Source organism: Vanacampus margaritifer, chromosome 11 (assembly GCF_051991255.1).
Source record: "Vanacampus margaritifer isolate UIUO_Vmar chromosome 11, RoL_Vmar_1.0, whole genome shotgun sequence".
Classification (NCBI taxonomy): domain Eukaryota; kingdom Metazoa; phylum Chordata; class Actinopteri; order Syngnathiformes; family Syngnathidae; genus Vanacampus; species Vanacampus margaritifer.
The window spans coordinates 21,034,016-21,051,378 of NC_135442.1; the positions used below are offsets into that span (position 1 = coordinate 21,034,016).

Here is a 17,363-nt window from a genome sequence, read left to right on the forward strand (position 1 = left end):
AGCTGGTTGGCGCTGCACTGACAGGGATCCGAGAGGAGCTGACACACCTGATGTTGGGAAGCACGGGGATCCCTCCATTGTACTGGCCCGGCGATCGCGGCTCTGCGTCACCTCCTGCAGCCGATGATCCGTCCGTATGGCCAGGGCGATGAGAGAGTCCAAATCCGGTGGAAGATCGACCGCGATGAGAAGCTCTTGGATGGACGTTGCCAGTCCCTTGAGGAAAACGTCGTAGAGCGCCGTGGTGTTCCAGCCACTCTCTGCCGCAAGAGTGCGGAAGCGTATGGCATAGTTACTCACTGAGTCCCTCCCTTGGATCAGGCTGCTCAGCTGTCGGGCCTTTTCCCGGTCGGAACAGGCTGGGTCAAATACTCCCTGAAGAGCGGCTCGGAATTCCGAGACGGAGCTGCAGAGTGGGGAACTGCGGGCCCACTCTGCCGTGGCCCAGGCTCTGGCTCTGGCTCTCCCAGTCAGGTGGGAAATCATGAAAGCCACCCGTGAACGATCTGTGGGAAAAGCCTGGGGGGAGTACTCAAAATGAATGTCACAGTCTGTTAAAAAGGCTTTGCACTGTCCTGGCTCTCCAGAGAATCGCTCAGGAGAGGCTAGCTTGATCCCCGATCCAGTATATGGCACGGATGGGATCGGCAAAGTAGCTTGAGTCTCTGGCTCGGACGGAGGGCTATGGGTGCGACTTCGAGAGCCCGGAATCTGAGCTGAAAGCTCGGTCATTTGCGTTGCCATGGCGGCCTGAAACTCCTCTTGCCGGCGTAGACGGGCCTCCTGGGCCCGCAAAGCTGCGATCAATTGCTCTCGCTCTGCTGGGTCCATGCTGGCCGAAGTGTTCTGACACAACGAGGCTGTTTTGGACTCAGACGCAGAGGAAGCGGTGGAGGGTTAAGCAGCTTTTAATTAACAAAACAAAAGCTCTTTGTGGAAAGGGAGAAAATAAAGGCTATTCAAAAATTAACTGAAAGCACTCCAAAAGGGAGGAAGTTCAAACTACATTCAAAAACAAAATCACTCTATGACTAAACAAAACTAAGCTATACAACAATTACAAACAAAGGTTCTCTCACGAGACAGGGCAATAAAGGCAATAAAGGCAATAAAGGCAATAAAGGCAATAAAGGCAACAAGGTAACAAGGTAACAAGGCTGTGGTCTATGGCAGGCTTCAGTGGCTCAAACCAAAACACTTCGGCACAAGACAGGGGGAACGCAGACTATTTAACACATGAGGGTAATGGGGCACAGGTGGACACAATCAGGGATCAGGGTTGACACAGACACCACACGAGGAAGGGCAAGTGACCTGAAACGAGAGGAGTCAGACTTTTCAAAATAAAACAGGAAATGACAAGACACCCTCACCGCGGTGTGACAAAGAGGGTTTGGAAGTTCAACAAATGTTACAGCAGCATGAAATAAACATACATACATCCATTATCTTAACCGATTATCCTTACGAGGGGCACAGGGCTAAATAATATAGGCTAAAATTAGCGCTATATTTCCAAGTGCCCCATCAGAGAGGGTTTTTTTTCCCAGCGTTTGCAACATGTAGCTGAGCATGCCTAAAGCTTCATGTTGTACACAGGCTTTCCTTGTTTATTAAAACAAGGCAACCTTTATCTAGTACCTGTATATTGCATGCAAGATTTTGATCAAATTTTCAGGATCAAAGGTTCTGGGAATTTTGGTAAGAAGCAGGTCCTTTTCATATTATGTATAATTACTGTTTTGTTGTTGCACATTAATACCAGAAATAATATTTATTTTGAACATTTAAAATGTTTTATGAAAATGTATTAAGGGTTGTGTTGAAAGGGCCACTTTCTTCAAGTTTAATAATGTCTTTGATTTAATCTACGTATTGAATACGGGGGAGAAAATTGATTACATTTGGGAATCAGGATTTTTTTTTTTAATTAGGGTTTTCCTTTTGATACAAATATCTCCCAGCCCTAGTTTGGAATCAACAGGAGAAAGGCAGCCACAGGATTGAATATATGGTATGTGCGTGTAGGAGGGGGTAAATCTGTAAAAGATTTAGGTTTTGCTTGCACAAATCCCACCTTGATATATGCCCAAGAGCGGTGCAGATAGAGTGCCATAAATATGAGGTGCAGACGTGAGGACTAATGGAAAAACAGCCAATGCAGCATGCACACTCTCCTCTGTTTACACAGTGCAGACAGATTGAATCAGATCCAACACCCACCCAGTTCCAGCCAAGCGACTCTTGGCTCTTGTCGATCACGGCCTTCAAATGCTCGTGGCGCCGACACGAATCAAAGAGTTGTGCTCTCTCTTGGCTAATGTATGGGCCTGTTGATAAAGCGTCTGCATCAGGCTCACTCAGCTTGACACAGACGGCTCGAGGTCACGCAAAGGTTTCTAGCAGCAAACTTGAGCCGCAAAAAGAATGTGAGTTTGCACATCAGGTGCGTATGTCATGCATTCTGCCACTTTTCTTTCTAAGTACATTGTCGTGGATGTGGATTCCCTCATTGTCCAGGCTGCTACAGAGCAGATGACATTGCTGTGTCATATGACTAAATGTGGGTGTGTGTCTGACTGCTTTTCTATTTGCAGTGAGCGGAGCCGTTATCAAGCCTTGCAAGAATGAAGCCTCCCCTCCACATAAGGTTGAAAAGACACTGTGCAGGTATGTATCATGCCTCGCACGGCAAGGTGTTGGATTATCAGGGTTGAATAAGGTAGAGATCAGTAACATGGTACAATCAATCTGTAGCCTCGTTGGGTCACTCCCTGGTTCTCTTCACCCTCTTTCCCACCAGTCATCTAAGCCAGCTTTGAAGCCATGACCCTTTTGAGTTGAAAGCAATTGTGAAGAGGCATGTATATCCACGGTTGATGAAATGTTTCAAATATTACACAGTGATGAAGAAAATATGCTCTTTTTAACACCAAAACGCCAGTTTTTTTGTTCACTATTGGATAGGAATCTATGCATTTTCAGAATCGCTTGTCATCGCTTAGGTCACGGGTAAGCTGAAGTCTATCTCAGCTTGTTAGGAGAGTGGCGGTGTACACCCAAGCTAACCAATCACAGGGCACATATGGACAACCATTCTCACCTAACCACAATTGTGGCCAAATCTCTTTTGTTTATTTGCAACCTACCTGACTCCTCCATTTAGACCAGGAATGGGCATCTTAAACACTGGCAGGAGTACCATGGCAGGGATGCATGTAATACTGAACACAATTTAACAAAAACACTAACAGGGTAACTGGGTAAAACTCTAAATAAACAAAGCCAACAAAGTAACAACAGAACACAAGAGTGGTGACAGCAACAATGATCCAACCAAGACTGAACGAAACTAAATACAAGCCAACTGTCGAGACGAGAGTCACCTGGACAAGACACAGGAGGCTGGGGGAGATGATTGGATGAAGAGTACAGGTGCAAACAAAACCTAACAAGCAAGACAGGACACAAAGCCAAAACAACAAACCTAAGCATGATATACACAAATCATAACAGCACCCTCCCCTCAAGGGACGGATCCCAGATGTCCCAAACAAAGTCAAACATGGCAGTGGGGCCAGGGGCTGCAGCGGTATGACGTGCGCCGCCGGAACATGAACTGGTGGCGGCCGCAGGACGTGCGCCGCCTGAACGGGAACTGGTGGCGGCCGCAGGACGTGCGCCGCCTGAACGGGAACCGGTGGCGGCCGCAGGACGTGCGCTGCCTGAACGGGAACGAACCGGTGGCGACCGCAGGACGTGCGCCGCCTGAACTGCCGGCGGCCGCCTGAACTGCCGGCGGCCGCAGGACGTGCGCCGCTGGAACGGGAACTGGCGGCGGCCGCAGGACGTGCGCCGCTGGAACGGGAACTGGCGGCGGCCGCAGGACGTGCGCCGCTGGAACGGGAACTGGCGGCGGACGCAGTGTGTGCGCCGCCGGAACGGGAACTGGCGGCGGCCGCAGTGTGTGCGCCGCCGGAACGGGAACTGGCGGCGGCCGCAGGACATGCGCCGTCGGAACAGGAACTGGTGGCGGCCGCAGGACGTGCGCCGTCGGAACAGGAACTGGTACCTGCCTCTTGCTCTGCTAGGTCAGTTTTTGATTGTATCATTCTGTCACGATGGGGTCGATGACCCAAATGCAGGAAGGCAGGAGAACCACGGCAGGGATGAATGTAATACTGAACACAATTTATTTAACAAAAACACTAACAGGGGAACTGGGTAAAACTCTAAATAAACAAACCCAACAAAGTTATGAAAAGACCAAAAATCAAACTAACAACAAAACACAAGAGTGGTGACAGCAACAATGATCCTAACGAAACTAAATACAAGCCAACTGACGAGACAACGAGAGACACCTGGACAAGACACAGGTGGCTGGGGGAGGTGATTAGATGACACAAAGGAACAGGATGACGAGTACAGGTGCAAACAAAACCTAACACGCAAGACAGGAAACAAAGCCAAAACAACAAACCTAAGCATGATATACACAAATCATAACAGGCGGGGTCCACAATGTTTCATCAGTGCTACTTGGGAGCCACATAATACCGTGCACTTTCTAAAGCAGATGAATGACAACAATGCCTTTTTAAATATGGACAAAATATTTGCAATATATGTACTCTAAACTGTGGGTAATATTTTATTTTGAAAGCCTGGTCAGAAACGAGGTCAAACGGGTCACAATACCACCCAGGATTAGGGTTCGGTTTAGGGTCCTATTGTATTTTTTATAATACATTTCTCAATGCATGTATATAAGAACCACTATTAAAAACTAACAAAAAATAACCACATTCTATTTTTTTCCAGTGCAAAGGGAATAAAGTTACCATGCAGTGCAAAACTGCTGAATAGCAAACCAAAAAAGCGCACAAAATGAGATCAAAATCATTTTGTGCATCTTTTTTTTTTCCACAAAAATCAACTTAAAATTGTATTATCCTTGAGGACTGAGGTGTGTTTGAGCAGCATATCATTTCAATTCGCAAATCAAAACTCAGAGCCGTATTTAGAGAGAGTCTGGCGTCTAGGTGTACAGTTTCTTTTATATTTTCCCCTTGTTTATTTTTTAACCGTTGATATATTCGACAAGCTGATAATATAATGAATACACTGCATGCATGATACAGGCTATTACTAGTTTATGGTATATTTTTACTGTACATGGGTTTTGATTTTCAACGTTGTGAATGCTGGAAATGTATCACTGTGTTCATACATAACATATATTTTTAATAAGAGATCTGATTACATGTATTTGTTTTATCTCCTCTCTGTGGCTTATCATATAACAAGCAAGATACTTGATAATTAACTCTTTGACTGCCAGACGTTTTCAGAAACGGGATGTCGCCAGTGCCAGCCGATTTAAGCATTTTGACTGATCTTTCAAGGTCCACAGAAAGTGTTGTGTTTGGACTATGGAAACACACATACTACCAAATGAAAGACTGAACTCTCATCTTTCATCAGAAAAAAAAGTTTGTACCTTACTCCGTTCTTCAGTAATCAACAATTAGAAAATGGTTAGTTTCACCCAAATGCTCTGTTTTGAAACAAAAAGCGGAGAAAAAGAGCTTTTTGTGAAGCGATGTTATTTCATGCACTCTAGTAAATTCTACACTTCTTTTTGTCCATGAATGATGCCACAAACACCTAAATAGTGCTTTACTTCTGTAATACACCACCACCAACAATGAAAAAGTGTTTTTAGATTGCAAAATACGTTTATTTCCATTCAACAGTGTAACAATTTGACAAAACAATTTCGCAAACTATTTACAAATGTGTGCAACTGTGGTACTATTTACAATTATGTGGATGTTTCAAATACAGTTTTTCTTTTTGTAACACTGCCCTGCGTGCAAGGAGAGGGAGCAGGATTTGCACAATAGATACGTTTCACTTCGATTGTCCGTTTCGCGTGCACACGTTAGACTTTCTTGACGGCCTTTTTTTCCGGGGAATAACAAGTAGCAGACTGTACTCGCTCCTCCGATGAATATGCATTGGACTCGGTGTACTCTTCGTCGTCCGATTGAACATCCGCCTGAGCGTGCTCGGTTGTGCTCCGCGTTTTCTGGTGTTAGCATCGCTAGCCCGTGAACCTTTATGACGTCGTCATAGCCACCGCGTCAGCGCTTCCAACTTCGGCGTCAACCTCGGAGTGACCATCATCATCATCGATGATGATCATCGTCGTCATCAATGTGCTCTTTAGCGTTGGTCGATGCCTTTCGTCTTTGAAAAAAATTCCCAAGTGTGAGCTGCTTGCAACCGCCATTGTTCGCTTCCTCAGCCATCTAGCTCCGCCTCACGTCTTCCACTGCCGCGTCAACGCTTCCAACCTCGGAGTCACCATCATCATCATCGATGATGATCATCGTCGTCATCAATGTGCTCTTTAGCGTTGGTCGATGCTTTTCGTCTTTGAAAAAAAATGCTCGAGCGTGAGCTGCTTGCAACCGGTCGCCATGTTCTCTTCCCTTCCCCAGCCATTGTCCCCTCTAGCTGCGCCTCACGTCTTCTACTGACGCCTACCCAATCTTGTTAAAAGAGAGTCATCGCTGCCCTCTAGGGGCCAAAAATAGTCATTAGGCTCACTAGACCTGCTTGAAACTTTCACCACAGCTGGGCAAGGCTTTACTCTACCCGTTTAAAAAAAAAAATAATAAAAAAATAAAAAAAATGGGTGGACGTCTTTTAACGTCTTTGGCGCTCCTCCGTAGGTTTTTGCAGAACATCATTTAACGTCTTTGGCAGTAAAAGAGTTAAGCCAATTTTTCAAGGTACCAACAAATGTATTATAACAGGTTGCTCTTAATTTGTTTGTCATAATGAATATATGTTCCTAAATTTAAATTTAAACGTGATTTCAGTGTAACTGACAACCAAATGTCATATTTTCTTTTAATTTTTTTATTAATGGCTTTCAATTCTGCATGTACAATATTTAGAACTTTACAAACACAAAATCCACAATAACTCATTTCCATATTATGGGCCCTGTTTCATCAAGAGTTAAAATCTATTATATTGTTATTTTCAATTATAATTCTTGACAAAAGGTCAAAGGCTGCATTGTGCAGTCCCACCTACTTTAAATCGGGTTATTTTACTTTACTTTGCACAACAATGAAATGTTATTTGCTTTTCAGTCCTCTCATTTGACTTCCTATAATTTCCTCCTCTGTGGGTCTCTAGTGACCCGATGCATCATAATGCCGCTGCTTGGTCGTTGTGAGCAACGCCATGCTGAGCAACAAGGCATGATTGGAATAAAAGTGGAAACACCCATTGCAAAACACTCCGAAAACCCAACAGCAGGGTAATAACATGGCATCTATATGTCATGTGACCAGTAGTTGACCAATCACAGCCTAGTAGCTCTGAGGAGTTGGCTAAACTCTATCTACGGTATCTACGGCTCTGGCAAAACTAAGCCATATCTGTCATCTAATGGTGAATAGTGATATTATAAAACTGTAGTCATATTCGCGTTTCGCCACCCGCAGATTCGCATATTCACAGATTTTTTGTTTTCTCTATTTTTAAAAATATATATATTTTGGTGTGTTTTTCTCCAGGAATTTGTCCCCATTATACCACATTGCTCATATATAAATGTATTTTTAATCAATCAAGGGGCCACTCAGAGTATGGTTGGGGGCCACCAGATGCCCATCCCTTATTCACGTTAGCACCTTCTACCAGAGATCCCATCGAGGAGAATAAATGATGGAGGAAGGACAAATGCTTGGGGAATTAAGTGGATCGTTCTTTGATGACATAATTTCATCGAAACTGTAATTGCTTCGTTGTCTAAAGTTACTGTCACCACATATGTCCAATGTATGCTTTGTGCTTGAAGTTGAATTAATAGCAAATATGATCCTTCACAACACCAATAGTGAGTTGGCTTCTCCACATCCCTCGATCGCCCAGTGTTTTGTCGTGACTAAATATTTATACAGTGGTGTTATGTTGCTAATATGTTATTGTTATCAAAAGGTTTTTGTTCTCTTGATGAGGCCAAATGCAGTTGACAACATGATGTCCTGACTTTTACAGACTTTCATTGCATAGTAATTGCTGGTCTATATTTCAGTCATAAATACTGTCCAAAATAAAACAGAGACTCCGGAAAATATGTATATATAAGTTCAAAATCATAATCAAGGAATGCTGAGAATGACTGGCAACCAGTCCAGGGTGTAACTTGACTCTTGCGTTGTCATCTAGGCTCCAGCACACCCTTGACCCTAAAGTCCTGCTCCTGCACCAGCTGATAAATGCCCTGATTATATGTCACTGGCAAGGAGCGAAAAGACTTATCCACCAAGGATATGTCATTGGTTCCTCAATTTTAGCAAGTCCATATTGTCAGTATTTTTTTTTTATATATATATATTTATGCAAATTTTATTTAAATGTCATGGTTCTTGGGTTACATAAAGGATCTATATGTGAGGACTGTTCTCTTTTCTCAGCTTGCATGCACATCACTGCCATCTGCTATAGACAACCAGCCTTATCACACTAAAGCTCCCTCAGAATGGACTCCTGAATGACTTAAATGAAAATACTTATCTTTGCACTTCTTCTATGAATTTTCACAATGGGATGAAGATCTTCCAGCATATCCGGATGACTTCAATGTGGCCGAGTATTCCTTCTTTTATAAGGTGACTCCGAGGCACCATATCTTTGTGCCTTATTTGTCAGAGGTAATAATGTGCTATAATGTACTCGTCTGTGTAATGTAACAGAGATTGGTGTGTGTTGGAGCTGCAGAGTGCCAAAGGAAAAAATAGGCAGCAGTACCGCGTGATTCGCAACTGGCAGCCTGTAAGTCAAATTAGAGTAGTCTTCTAAAATGTTATTGAAATATTGGTCACATATACTTGTTATTATGCTAACAGCAGTTGCTACTGTTGAAGAAAAGAATATTTTTCCTTCCGCGTGTTCATTTTCTTTCTGGTAGTGAGAATGTTGGTTATCCGAATGCAGTGCTGGAGATCGATGAACAGTCACTTCGAAGCTTTTATTTCTACAGAATATTCCGGACACAAGTGAGTTTACAGAACACAGCTGCAGCTTCTCGCAAGTGTGAAGTTACAGCGGACTCACAACATTCTTATACTATCTTGAAACCCCCAAGCCCCCAGGAAACAGCCCCCAGACCACCCGCAGTTCACCAGACTTTTACAGCATTCAATACACATGACTTCAACCACAGACAAATGGTCTATTGTTGTGGAAATAGAGGAGGACCCCAGACAAACCGACACCCGGCATAAGATAAGATTTACAAAGAAATCATACTAACACATTGACTAAATCTGGGCAGAAGACCCTCTTCACTACCAAATGATATGATGGCATTCCCCTCGACCTCAGAGGAGGCTGTGGAGGTCTTCCAGAGACTGACTGACCGCCTGCTGGCTTCAGGTCTGAGCCAAAGTCCCAACCTTCCCTCGCAGAAGCAGATCTTTGGCTCGCACCCCCTGCAGCAGGTTCTCCACCCCCACCTCACAACTTAAAACACAATTATTCAAGTCATTATGAAAGCAGTAGCAGTCAATTAGTCTCGAGAGGGCGCCACTGAGACATAAAAGATTATTATACCATAAAACAGTTCAAGCTTCCTCTGTGGATCACAGGTAATACTGTCAACATTATGAGGCAACATAAAATTTATTGTGAGGGGACACAAACATTGCCCTAAACAAAACTGTGTCCGTTACTTAGCTGGGTTCCTAGTTGTCCTAATGATGCAATTTGTCACTCCTGTTTTGTGAAGCCCCATAGATACAACTCACATCAAGTTTACAAGTTTAATCAATTGTGACATGTGAGAAACAATTTTGTCTGTAATGACCATTTTTGTTTAGAATTTTGCAGCAAAAGATCAGTTTATGGCAGTAAATTAATAATTAATAGCTTAAATGCAGTTGATGGCAATATATGCTGCAACATAAAATTTGCTACAAAGGTTCTTTGGTTTCATGTTTGTTGGCCTGCTTTCTCATTCAAAAGTTAAGATAACGGCAATGTAAAAAATGTCAGCCCCAAATTTTTAATTTTATAAATTTTCCCCAAAATGTTTCCAAACTAACAAAAGGACAAGTAATAGGTTGACAGCTGCTCAACTGAATTACTTTTGATGGCGATTGACATTACCATATTTTAAATATTACCATGCTCCCAAAGACGTATTTAGACATTTTTAATGTTTTTTATGCTATAGCATACAGAAGGCTTTGATGCAGCCTCTGAACTGAAACGAATGCATGAAGTAATGGTAGTTATTATAAAAACGGCCAGCAGGTGACAGCAGAGTATAAGAGATCAACCAGGGCCATGTTGCAAAAAGCTCATTTACCCACAATTTAAAACAGATTTATGAACAATGATGAAACGTATCTATATTCTAGTGCTAATTGCTGCAAAACAGAAACAGATAGGAATATACTTAATTTCCTCATAAAAGAAGAGACTCCATGTTTTTATAACAATGGAACACAATATTCTGTGGGCCTTGCAAAATCAGTCAAAATCCAGTAAAACATCTGGGAGCGAAGGGGGTTGCTTCACTGACAATGGCTGGGAGTGAATGAGTTAAGGATTTCACCTCAGGGCAAAGTTCACTTGTAATATGGTCAAATAACCATTTACAACAAACCACATTGAGTCACACCTCAAATTACAGGTCTTGTTTTAGTCTTCCTATATTTGGTTATTTTTCCTATAACATACCCTTTTATAGTTGGAAAGGTCCACTGCTTATTAAATGACAAATCAACACAGAACCATTGAACCAAATATAATTATTAAGGTTTTAATTAATTGGCTATAACAGTTATAAGTGACTTAATACGTTTGATATTGGTTGTCTTACTGTTAGGTATATTTAAGGTATATTTAAATATAATACACTTTAATCAATATGCATCATAGCAATTTAGGAAAAACAAACTCTGTCACCCTTCATTATAACCTTATTGTAAAGTAGAACCGTGCTTCACATTCGCATATTTTACTGAGCACTCGTGCTAAAAGTGCCTTTCTAGGAAGTATGACTAGGCCTCACAGGAATAAATGGTCATAGCACACTTGAGTAGCATTCACACATCAATAGGCTGATGCCACGCACGGTGCTGCGGATGTGCCGACACAGTCTGAAAGAGTCTTGCAAATGTCACAGGGTTACTCAACCGCCTGGCAAATCGTCTCTGTCACTATTATGCCACTGATTGATACGTACCTTATTCAACTGGTAGCTGCTGCTGGAAGAAAAGCTGAACGCCGGAGTTTTGTCACAAGACGTGGCCGTCTTTGTGGAGATGCTGTGGACTGAGGCCCTGGGTTGCCTTGGCAACATCCTCAGAGTGCCTGTTAACAAACTCAGCCTCAATGACGTAAGACGTTCCTGTTTGTAGCATGTCCAGCATGCTGTTTGTCAACAAAAGATGTTGAATGTTGACTACTGTTAGAAGAAGTCTGTGTCAGAAAGGTTCCAGCAGTGAGTTCACAAAATATGTGTTTAAAGTAAAAACTACAAAATACAAGTTTCTCCCTTTAGAAGTTATCCTCCTGGATTTTAATGCACTTTTGCAACCTTCTCTGTCCCACCTTCAAGCACTCCTGGAAAGATTCTTCCGGGATGGTCCACAGCTCCGTTGTCACGGTCATTTTGATGTCATCTACATCTTCAAAATGGGTCCATTTAATGACCCTCTTTGAGTTTGGGAAAGAGGAAAAATTGACCGTTGCCAATGACAATTTTTGGGGATTGCAAAAAATATTTTGTGACACTAGTCCTGGAGCTTTTCTGACACACCGCACATCTTTTTATTTTTTTTTATTGACTATAATCTAGTCCAGTTTTAAACATGGTTGACAATGTATTTGTCACTGAACCTAACATACATGTTTTCACAAATGTTAAAGATTTTTTTACTTCAATGAATCTTATGTGCAAGTTTTTGTAAAGTGAAGACACTTTTGTCTTCAACAAAGCTCGTATGTATTGTGTACGGATGGGCGAGTACCGATACCTTGTTATCGGTACTTGCGACGACCTCGAGACCTCTTGTGGCCGTTTTAAAATCAGGAACTAGACATTAGAAATTAGAATGGAAAATTGCCATTAAAGGAATTCTTGACTCATTGAGTCATTTTCAGCAGCAAAAAGTTAATATTTTGTCCAGAATTAATTTGATAACTTGTGAAGTTGCTTAAAACAGTAGTCTTAACATTATGTGTATTTTAAAGAATATCCTGTATATATTTTTATGTTTTTATATTATCAACTGTCGTTTAGAGGCGCCGCTCAACTTTCTCAAATGTTTTGTATTTTTCCATGACATATGAAAACAGAAACTTAACCATGTTTTGTATGAAACGAAACTGAAACTTAACTGTAATAAAAGCGACGAGGTGGCCGGGGGAGGAGAGAGAGTCGGACGGAGCCGAGCGTGAGTTAAGGTCTCGCGTCTCCTCTCCGCTCCCAGCCGCGGTTGCATAAAACAAACAAGCAACAGCTTCTGCCTCCTTTTTCCTTGGTGCACGGTCGGTAACTAAGGGGATCTGTAATATCAGACCCAACATTTAACTGGTGCCGAAACCTGGGACCTGCATCTGGACGGACGACTGCCGCCGAACCGAGGACACCGAGAATCTGTCGACAGCGTCTCCCCTTGCGTGACGGGTCTCGTCGCTCCGGCCACGGCCGTTCGCCCGGACACCGGGTCCTGCGAACCAGACCGGCACCGAGGACTAACAGGTATTATGCTGTTTAATTATCACGATTTACAAAAGTTTGAAAAAGGAACACTAAATATACTGAAGAAGTAACAGAAAAATAGAAAAGTGGGGAGTAAAAGAAAAGCGCTTGGGCGTTGGCCCGTGAAGAAAAACCCATGGTATATATGATCCGGGCATCAAAGGGATCACGGTTTTATTAGATGAGATCCAAAATACTTTTATTGACTAGTTTTTAACTTGTTAAATAAAAGTGTAGTTTTCGGGTGCCCGGGTAGAGGAAATTAAACGTTGCCGTAAATACGTAATAATTTACACCTCCCCACTCATTGTTTACCAAAATATCTGTGTTCAATATAACTAAGATTTATCAGGTCAGAACAGAACTGACTGCGATTAAAAATAATCGCCTAAAACACAAATCATGGTTTTAAATTAGAAAGTGGTGCACCACAGAAAAGACTAAGTGTGTGTGTTTGTTTTTGTGATAAGGTAAAGGGAATAACTGCTGCCCGCTCCGGAGTAGAAACAATGGGCCAGTCATTGAGAAAAGAAATAGAACAACACCAGGATGTTAAGTTTATTGCAAGCTTTGACGCTAATGCGTGCAAGTATCTGGAATCCTGGGTGACCAAGTATGATTTTAACCCGTCTTTGAGAGATGTCAGGAACAAAGAGGAAGTTAAGAAAAGTTTAGTGGAGAAAAGAGCAAAGAAGATTAAAAAGGGAAAGAATGTAGAAAAATTGGAAGCACAACTACGTGCTGTTGAAGTGTGGATAAAACAGTGTAAAATGAGGGCAGAAAGCATTTTGGAAAGTGAGAAAAGAAAAAAGGAAAAGACAGAAAGAAAAATGTACCAGATGAAGAAACATTACCACACCTGGAGAACTGCCCCGGTGAATGATCTCGTAGCTTGGGCCTCACACGCTGAAGACCTAAAAAGACAAAAAGCGCAATCATCAGTCTTCAATGCCATGCACACATTTTTTCAACATGCCTCTCCTCCACCTTCTGGACCAATTTACTACCAAAACCAACCCAATCGGGGTAGAGGACGTGGACGCGGAAGAGGAAGAGGCCGACCAGCCACCAGACAGGATGTGTGCTACAATTGTGGCAAGTACGGCCACTTCGCCCGAGATTGCCGCTCCAAACAAAAAATTGAGACCCCAAAATCTGACCACTGGGATCCAACCGAATGACGCGAGCAGGAAAGGTCAAGTGATGAAAACCCTGATGACACCAGAACGATCGTCGAGGTGCTTGACCTGACAGTCCTGTTTAGCCAGATGTCCTCTATTGACCCAGCAGTAAGAAAACTAGGCTTAGGGCCATTTACTACAACATTGAAATTCATTGTGGATTCAGGAGCACAATCCTCCGTGATCACTGATCTACCAACAGGTGTCAAATTGTCAAAAAGCACAATAATGGTCATAGGAGTGGGAGGTAGACCAGCCATCCATTACTTTACCGAACCACTGACCATTATTGATGAAGACGGAACAGAATACCCAGATCAAACTTTCGTTTACGTGCCTCGTTGTCCTGAAAACCTCATCGGACGAGATTTGATAAAAGTCATGAGCCTTGTATTAATGGTCGAAGGCTCCAGCATGGTCGTGACAAAAAGAGGACAAGAAACACCAATGCAGATGTTAGTACTAGAAGGAAAAGACAAACCACGCCCATTCTACAGTCTGGATCTGATCCAAAAAGGTCCAACATCAGTAACAAACAATCTGCAACAGATGCCAGAACAAATCTTACCAAATTCAAATTGGGTGCCCCAAACCACGTACCCACTTCACTCCACCATCCGCTTCGCCCCGAACAAAGAGGACAGAGACTTCTTTGATCAATGGTCCCGATTGACAACCATGCGGGCCCAAATAAAGGACCTAATTTGGGACGAACAGGCAGGATGGATGGCAGCCACAGTAATCTTTCCAGATTACATATATGCATTAACCACATATGAAGGCTTTGGCATTCCCTTCCACATTTCACTGGCAAAACCAACAGGCTGGAGATGGAAGGACATAGGATCAAAAATAAGAGATGTAACATGGTCCGAACAACGACTTCCGTGGACTCCATGTCAAGATGGAAGATTTAAACGCATCATGTCATCAGGAAACGTGGTCTGGAGGAAAAAACTAAACTGGGTGACAACATTTGTCCCCAGCACCCACCTAAGTACATGACATCCGGAGGAAACCACGATCCTGGCACTAAAAGACGCCATGGATCAAATACCACCTCAGCTGTGGTCAGCGTCAAAAACCGATGTGGGCCTAATGACCACAGCCACAGAAGTAACAATTGAACCAAGAACAAACTATCGCCCACGAATCAATCAATACCCACTCAAACCTGATGCCAAAGAAGGAATCACACCAGTAATCATGAACATGGTAAAAGCTGGAGTGCTCATAGAAGCCCCCAAGGTAACTTGTAACACTCCAATCTTTCCAGTAAAGAAAGCAGACACCACGACCTGGCGAATGGTCCACGACTTAAGAGCCGTAAATCAGGCAGTAAAACAGAGAGCCGCCTGCGTCCCCGACCCCCACACTCTACTCAATGCGCTGAAGCCACAACAGAAATGGTTCACAGTAATTGATCTAAGCAACGCCTTCTTTTCCATCCCATTGCACGAGTCTGCCCGTCATTGGTTTGGTTTCACCTTTAATCAAAATAAGTACACCTATACGAGACTACCCCAAGGCTATGCAGAGAGCCCCACTATTTTCTTTCAAGAAATCAACAACTGTCTGAGCCTCCATGAACACAGTGAAACCACTCAAATCTTGATTTACGTAGATGACATTCTCATCGCCAGTCCAACCAAAGAAGAAAATCAAGAAGAAGCAGTGAAACTGTGTCAACACCTGGCAAAGACAGGAAACAAAGCCTCACTGACCAAACTACAGTGGACTCAGACCGAAGTAGTTTTCTTAGGTCACATCATATCGGCAGAAGGAAGAAAACTAACCTCTGATCGGAAAAAAGCTATCCTTGATGCCCCCAAACCAAAGACCAAAAGACAGATGATGGCCTTCCTAGGCCTAGTGAACTTTTGCCGTCTATGGGTTCTGGACTTCGCCGAAATAACACAACCACTGGTGGATTTAATCCACAAAGAAGACCGACCAGTCATCCCCCGCAGTCTGTTCCACGCAGTAGCCACATTGAGTCATGGGAAGTCCCATGTCTCAACAGGAGGGATGATATCTATGGTAGAACAGACAATGACAATACCACAGGGCTTACAAACCTATTTTAAAACTTTTTGTAGGTCATGTATGGTGTGTTGTCGTCACAATGCTCAGGGAAACTTAAGACCACAGAGAGGGAAATGCTCAGTGGGCTCCTACCCATTTGAAGTTTTACACATGGACTTTATTGAACTACACAGAAGTGGTCAGCACAAGTACTGTTTAGTGTTAGTAGACTCACTAACTAAATGGGTTGAACTTGTTCCTTCAAAACATCCAAACGCCCTCACAGTAGCTAAAGCTATTTGTAAACACATAATACCAGAACATGGCATTCCACGAGTCTTGTGGAGTGATAACGGTAGCCATTTTGTAAATACCATCGTTGACAATATGGCCATCCACTTAGGGATCACCCTAAAAAATCATTGTGCATATCATCCACAGAGCGCAGGCTTAGTTGAACGGACCAGCGGTACTATTAAACTAAGACTCAAAAAGACCATGGAAGAAACCAAAAAACCATGGCCTGAGTGTTTATCTCTAGTAAAAACTTACATGAGAATAACGCCAAACCCACAAGGGATCACGCCCTTTGAGGCAGTAACAGGCAGACCCTTTGTGCTCCCCTTATGGGAAAATCAGCCATGGTCAGACAAAACAGGAGAGGCAGATCCACTGACTAAATGGTTATGTGACTTGTTTAAAGAACGGACTGTGTCAAGAGCAAATGATCTGCCCTCTACCTCTCTCCCTCCTGCACAGGAAACGGTGACCCCGGGTGACCTGGTGTTGGTGAAGGTGATAAAAAGGAAAACATGGTCGAGCCCACGCTGGGACGGCCCATTCGTTGTTCTCCTGACCACACCCACCGCTCTCAAAATCGCTGAGAGAGAGACGTGGATCCACCAGAGTCACTGCAAAAAGGTCAACGAACTCAGATAAGGGATTACCCCCTGATTCTTGTCAAAAAGAAGAAGAACAAAGGAGAAGATGACCCTTTTTCAGACATTGTTTGGACTTTGATCATTATAATGTTTATCTTATTATGTGTTATTTGTTCCTGCTGTATTGTCCCAATGTCTAAGAGGTTAGTCGCCCGTATGTTCGTGGCCCAGATGTATCAATATAACTTACTACGCGTAGAGGATTATGTTGACACTGTGGAGACCGACACAAAAGTGTGACCCTCATCTTATTGTGTTTTCCTAACTTCAAATTCAGTTCCATTCTCAGACCAAGAGGTTCTCGTCACCGTGCGGTGGGGGAGTTATGGAATTTTTTCCCTTTAAGTTAAGGGTTTTCGCCATTTCCTGAGAATGGTTCAAATGTTGTGAATCTATTAATGAAGTAATACTGAG

At 43.0% G+C, this 17,363-nt stretch overlaps 1 long non-coding RNA gene across 1 annotated transcript; it reads left to right on the plus strand.

Moving 5' to 3' along the window:
- The first annotated feature begins 1,552 nt into the window (after window positions 1-1,552).
- On the plus strand, window positions 1,553-8,935 carry LOC144060868 (uncharacterized). Its single transcript, XR_013296029.1, has 5 exons — window positions 1,553-1,701; window positions 2,192-2,429; window positions 2,598-2,670; window positions 8,644-8,699; window positions 8,784-8,935. It is a non-coding gene; the product is annotated as an uncharacterized LOC144060868 (long non-coding RNA).
- The last annotated feature ends 8,428 nt before the right edge of the window (window positions 8,936-17,363 follow it).